The sequence below is a fragment of the Chiloscyllium plagiosum genome, chromosome 12 (genome assembly GCF_004010195.1).
Source record: "Chiloscyllium plagiosum isolate BGI_BamShark_2017 chromosome 12, ASM401019v2, whole genome shotgun sequence".
In the NCBI taxonomy this organism is placed as follows: Eukaryota; Metazoa; Chordata; class Chondrichthyes; order Orectolobiformes; family Hemiscylliidae; genus Chiloscyllium; species Chiloscyllium plagiosum.
The window spans coordinates 16,387,799-16,394,323 of NC_057721.1; the positions used below are offsets into that span (position 1 = coordinate 16,387,799).

At 44.7% G+C, this 6,525-nt stretch overlaps 1 protein-coding gene across 3 annotated transcripts in view; it reads right to left on the reverse strand.

The window, feature by feature from the left end:
- Positions 1-6,021, reverse strand: part of LOC122555012 (transcription elongation factor A N-terminal and central domain-containing protein) — a 14,525-nt gene extending 8,504 nt beyond the window's left edge. Inside the window, exon 1 of one of the 3 annotated variants that reach the window (XM_043700592.1) lies at positions 5,810-6,021. The gene's annotated coding sequence lies outside the window, so the exon portion shown is untranslated. Of the gene's footprint in view, positions 1-4,766; positions 4,784-5,148; positions 5,163-5,809 lie in introns of those variants that run through there. The other 2 variants (XM_043700593.1, XM_043700594.1) reach the window with 2 other exon arrangements.
- Positions 6,022-6,525: the final 504 nt, after the last annotated feature.

Here is a 6,525-nt window from a genome sequence, read left to right on the forward strand (position 1 = left end):
TTGGGAAAGCAAATCTTAGCAGGACTTATACACTTATGATAAGGTCCTAGGGAGTGTTGCTGAATAAAGAGACCTTGGAGTGCAGGTTCATAGATCCTTGAAAGTGGAGTCGCAGGTAGATTAGATAGTGAAGAAGGCGTTGGTATGCTTTCCTTGATTGGTATTGAGTACAGGAGTTGGGAGGCCATGTTGCAGCTGTACAGGACATTAATTAGGCCACTTTTGGCGTATTGCGTGCAATTCTGGTCTCCTTCCTATCGGAAAGATGTTGTGAAACTTGAAAGGGTTCAGAAAAGATTTCCAAGGATGTTGCCAGGGTTGGAGGATTTGAGCTATGGGGAGAGGCTGAACAGGCTAGGGCTGTTTTCCCTGGAGCGTCAGAGGCTGAGGGGTGACCTTTTAGAGGTTTACAAAACTGTGAGGGGCATGTATAGGATAAATAGACAAAGTCTTTTCCCTGGGGTTGGGGAGTCCAGAACTAGAGGGCATAGGTTTAGGGTGAGAGGGGAAAGATATAAAAGAGAGCTAAGGGGAAACTTATTCACGCAGAGGGTGGTACATGTATGGAATGAGCTGCCAGAGGAAGTCATGGAGGCTGGTACAATTGCAACATTTAAAAGGCATTTGAATGGGTATATGAATAGGAAGGGTTTGGATGGATATGAGCCGGGTGCTGGCAGGTGGGACTAGATTGGGTTGGGATATCTGGTTGGCATGGATGGGTTGGACCGAAGGGTCTTGTTCCATGCTGTACATCTCTATGTCTCTATGACTGGTGGAGTTCCGCAGGGGTTAATGTTGGTAGTACACCATTCATATTAAACATTAACGATGAAGAAACTACTAAATTTACAGATGACACAAAGATTGGTGAGGGATAGGTAGTGTTGAGGAAATGGGGAGGCCACAGAAGGACTTGGACATGCTAGGCTAATGGACAAAGAAGTGGCAGATGGAATACAATGTGAGAAAGTTTGAGGTTTACGTTTTGGTTGGAAAAGTATAGAAATAAACAATTTTCTAAATGGGGAAGAATTCGTAAGTCTGAAGTGCAAAGGGACTTGGGAGTCTTGATTCAGGATTCACTTAGGGTTAACATGCAGGTACAGTAGGCAGTTAGGAAGGCAAATGCTATGTTAGCATTCATTTCGAGAGGACTAGTAAACAAGAGCAGAGATGTAATGAGGCTCTGGTCAGACCACATTTGCAATGTGTAAGCAGTTTTGTGCCCTGTATTTAAAGATGGATGTGTTTGCATTGGAGGGGATCCAGGGGAGCTTTACGAGAATGATCCTGGAGGTGAAGGGCTTGTCATCAGTGCTTGAAGACTGTGGGTCTGTGCTTGGAGTTTGGAAGGATGATGGACATTTGATTGAAACTCTCAGAATATTGAGAGGCATGGGTCAGGTAGGGCCAATACTTCCGCTAGTAAGACAGACTAGCACCCTGGGCATAGCCTCTGGGTGGAGGGACAACCCTTTAAGATTGAGATGAGGCATTTCTTCAGCCAGAGGGTGGTGACTTTGGAACTCATTGTCACAGAGGGCTGTGGAGGCCAAGTCATTGAGTGTATTTAAACAGAGATAGATTCTTGACTGTAAGGGAATCAAGGAACAGCACAGTGGGTCAGTTAGCACTATTGCCTCTACGCCAGGGACCTGGGTTCGATTCCACCCTCAGGAGACTGGTGCAAACTCCACACAGACATTCTCCCCCTGTCTACGTGGGTGCGTTTTCTCTAGTTACTTCGGTTTCCTCACACAGTCCAAAGATGTGAACATTAGGTGGATTGGTGTTTAGGGATGCAGGAATGTATGGGTGGATTTGGGTGGGATGCTCTTCGGAAGGTCGGTGCAGATTCAATGGGCTGAAAGGCCCACTTCCACACTGTGATTCAAAGGTTACAGACAGAAGGCAGGAGAATGGAGTGGAGAAACATACTAACCATGATCGAATGGCGGAGCAGACTCAGTGAGATGAATGACCTAATTCTGCTCCTATGTCTTATGGTCCTAAAATTCTACTTGCTTTCTTAATTATGTGCTGCATCTGTATGTTAACTTGTATGTTTTATACACTGGAACATTAAGATCACTGTGCATTGCATTTTTCGAGTACCTCTCCATTTAAAGAGTGGTCTGCACTGTGGTTGTAACCAAAGCTCAAGTTAACATGAGCTCATACTTTCCAAAACTAAACTGCATTAACTTTGTTTTTACCCATTCACATAAGTTCCGTTCACACAAAAGAGATGCCTGAGTGGAGATCTGATTGAAGTAGAGTCAGAAACATTTTGGACATTTAAGCAACTCTTGGATAGGCACATGGATGATAATAAAATGTAGGTTATATAGGTTAGTTTGATCTTAAGAGTAGGAAAAAAGGTTGGCACAACATTGAGGGCTGAAGGGCCTGTACTGTGCAGTACTATTCCATGTTCTACGTAATAAAGGCGCTTCATAAAAGCAGGACCAAAGAAAATAGAACATGGTGGCACGGTGGCTCAGTGGTTAGCACTGCTGCCTCACAGTGCCAGGGACCCAGGTTCAATTCACGCCTAAGGCGACTGTGTGGAATTTGCACATTCTTCCTGTATGTGATTGGGTTTCCTCCAGGTGCTCCAGTTTCCTTCCACAGTCCAAAGATGTGAAGGCTAGGTGGATTGGCCAGGCTAAATTGCCCATAGTGTTCACTGATGTGTAGGTAAGGTGAATTAGTCAGGGGTAAATATAGGGTAGAGGAATGGGTCTGGGTGGGTTAATCTTTGGAGGGTCAGTATGGACTTGTTGAGCCCAAGGGCCTGCTTCCACACTGTAGGGATTCTATGATCAAGGCACAGAAGGAGACATGAGACAGTTGATGAAAAGCCTGGTCAGAGAGTAGGTCTCAAGAAGTATTTTTAGAAGAGAAGTCAATCCAGGAGGTTTGGGAAGTAAATTGCAGAGCTTAGAGACTAGACAGATGTAATCACATTCTGGATCAGTGGTGCTGGAAGAGCACAGCAATTCAGGCAGACCTCGGATGCTGCCTGAATTGCTGTGCTCTTCCAGCACCACTGATCCAGAATCTGGTTTCCAGCATCTGCAGTCATTGTTTTTACCTAGATGTAATCACAGCCAACAATGGTGTAAGCTTGGAAAGCTGGGATGCTTAAGAGATATTGGAGAACTGCAACCATTTGAGATGTGAAGGTGGGTTGGTGTTGAAAATGGTCCACTGAAGAAGGAAGTTCCAAAAATGGAAGTTAAGAACATCTATATGAGGATACAAACATAATGGAAAAGGAAGAAAATATAATACAACAATTCCCTGTGTAGAAGGTGGCCTTGTCAGAGCATATACAAGGAAGAAGGATAAACTAGGAGAAAAGAATGGAGACCTTTCCGGTGATAGAATATAGGTAGCAATATAATCCAGGTCATTGTATGAATCAATAGACTTACTATAATTATCACTGGGGTCTGACAGAGCCATTATTGAATGATAAAGAAGCAGCACTCCAAAAGATTGTGATTTCAAATAAACCTGTTGGACCATAACCTGGTGTTGTGTGACTTCTGACTAGTCATTAAAAAAATGAAAAAAAATCTAAGCGTTTTAGATTGCAGCTGGAAAGCGCACTACTTATATCTGAAGCCATAGCTTGGAGACAGTAGGGAAAACATTTTAAAAGTAATTCACACTTAACACTCAACATTAACAGTTGAAACCAACTTTGGTACTCGGGTGTATATTGCATCACACTTGGAACTCACCCGTGCAAACCACTGTAATTACCATTTTAACTGGAACATCATCAAATAAAGTGTAAAATCCTGAAGATAGATTGGGTGTCAAGATGTACATATAAATAGAATTTCATTTTGCAGCAAACAGCATCGTAGTAAAACATCACTGTAATATGATGATGTGGCTGAGTTTACAGTTTTAAAGAGGCAATATCATGAAGAACAATTTTGCAAATGCTTTTCTATTGCCTTGAAAAGTAATATAATGTAAAAAAAGTTGATATATCTGGTACCACCTATTAATTATCATGATGAAAACAATAGCGATGTTTCCTCCCAAAGAAAGGTTTTCCAAATGATTTCTAAACAGTGTATTTAACACCAGTTTTCTTTCACACACTTTTGCATTGATGTTTCTGTTCTTCAAACCATAGTCAAAAATAGAATAGTTCTCACATGGAAGATTCCTGTGTGAGCTCTGTATATTACTCAGGACAATTTACCCAATTATACAGGGCAATGTTTGAACTAATATATTGATAAACAACAATCTTAAAATAGAGAATTTAAGAAGTGGGAAGTGAAAGATAGATAGATAGTGTGAAAAATATGTACAAAACTATAAAATCCACATTGATTCTTCATTTTTAAGATGTATTTGCAAACTGACTTTGTGGAGCACAATGACATTCACTGTTTTCCAGTCAGGCAACTCAAATTAATCTCCCTCCTCCAAAGTTTCTCAAGTCAGATACAGGGGTCTCCAAAGTTATGTTGATTATTAATGAACCAATTAACCTCATGATCACAAAACCTGAATAAACAAGTTGGCCTTTGACAGTCACCTCACTCACCCACACTTCATTGAATGGGGTGTTCTGTCAGTGTATGTGCTGGAACCAAGATGTCATGAACAGATAATTTGGTCATTGTCACAGTGCTGTCTGTTGGAGTTTACTGTGTGCAAATTTGCTGCCACATGTTCCATATAACAAAAAATGACTGCTCTTGGATAAAGTCCAATTGGCCATGAAGTACCTTGGTAAAAACAATGACTGAAGATGCTGGAAACCAGATTCTGGATCAGTGGTGCTGGAAGAGCACAGCAGTTCAGGCAGCAATCAACGAGCAGCGAAATCGACGTTTCGGGCAAAAGCCCTTCATCAGTACCTTGGAGTGAAGGGAGGTTAAGGAAAATTCTGCATAAAATGCAAATTCATCACTCACTTTGTCTCCAGACACATTCTAACCTTATGTAGCTGTCAACCTTCTTCCAAACTATGACTGCAATGTATGATTAAACCAGAATGCAATCGAGGAAAAGGTGGCTATTCTCTTATTTGTGAAATATTTGCTGCCACATGTTCCATATAACAAAAAATGACTGCTCTTGGATAAAGTCCAATTGGCCATGAAGTACCTTGGTAAAAACAATGACTGCAGATGCTGGAAACCAGATTCTGGATCAGTGGTGCTGGAAGAGCACAGCAGTTCAGACAGCATCCAACGAGCAGCGAAATCGACGTTTCGGGCAAAAGCCCTTCATCAGTACCCGGGGGTGAAGGGAGGTTGAGGAAAATGCTGCATAAAATGCAAATTCATCACTCACTTTGTCTCCAGACACATTCCAACCTTATGTAGCTGTCAATCTTCTTCCAAACTATGACTGCAATGTATGATTAAACCAGAATGCAATCGAGGAAAAGGTGGCTATTCTCTTATTTGTGAAATTCACTGACTGCTTGGAAATGTGGTGTAAGTGTTTGGATTAAAACTATGTGCAAGGTGGAGAAAGCAGCTTGGAACATGGGGATGACATGGTTTGACAGGCCAGTACTGGGGCCGATTGGCCTCTGCGTGTGATCCTTTCCCCATTTGTTGGGGAAGGGGGAGGGTGGAGCAATAAAACCCTCCAGCCGGCAGGTGGCGGTGTCACTGCCCTGAGGTCTCCAACTCCCCGGGAACAGGGGGGCAGCGGGAGAGACAGGGCCCGGATTCCCGGGGAGGGGGTGGCGGCCAGCCTCGAGCTGATGGGTTTTCAGTAATCGGAGGGAAAAAAATACCAAACAAAAACCACTTACTCCCCGATCCCCACCGTCTGCTCGCTCTTGGCGCCTGACGCCGGGGGAACAGAGACTCCTGCAGGTGGCGCTGCTGAACCGGATCGAGCCTCCAGGACTGGACCACACCACTGGGGGCGGGGCGGGACTGGACCACACCACTCGGGGGCGGGGAAAGTCTGGGTCACGCACCGCTCGGGACGGAGCAGGTCTGGTCCTCACCCGCCTCCGGGGACGGGACGGGAATGGACACCCCCTTAGGGGCGGGACAGGACTGCACCACACCTCTGGGGGCGGGACAGGACTGAACCACACCTTTGGAGGCGGGGAAGGAGTGGACCACACCTCTGGGGGCGGGCAGGACTGGATCACACCCCATGGGGCGGGGCATGACTGAACTACGCCTCTGGGGGCGGGGCAGGACTGGACCACATCCTCTGGGGCGGGGCAGCACTGGACCACACCCCCTGGGGCGGGGCAGGACTGGACCACACCCCCTGGGGCGGGGCAGGACTGGACCACACCCTCTGGGGGCGGGGCAGGACTGGATCTACTATGAAAGTGGTATTTTTGTTTTTACCTGCAATTGTTGGAATGCTCAGCGGATATACCTTATTTGTTACTCTCCCAGCACTCAACAGCTCTGTCAAATTAGAACACCTGACTAGCACATGAGAACTGTGTTGTAATTTTTAAAAAACAATTCTGTGTATTCTTGGATGGGAAATCAGAAATGT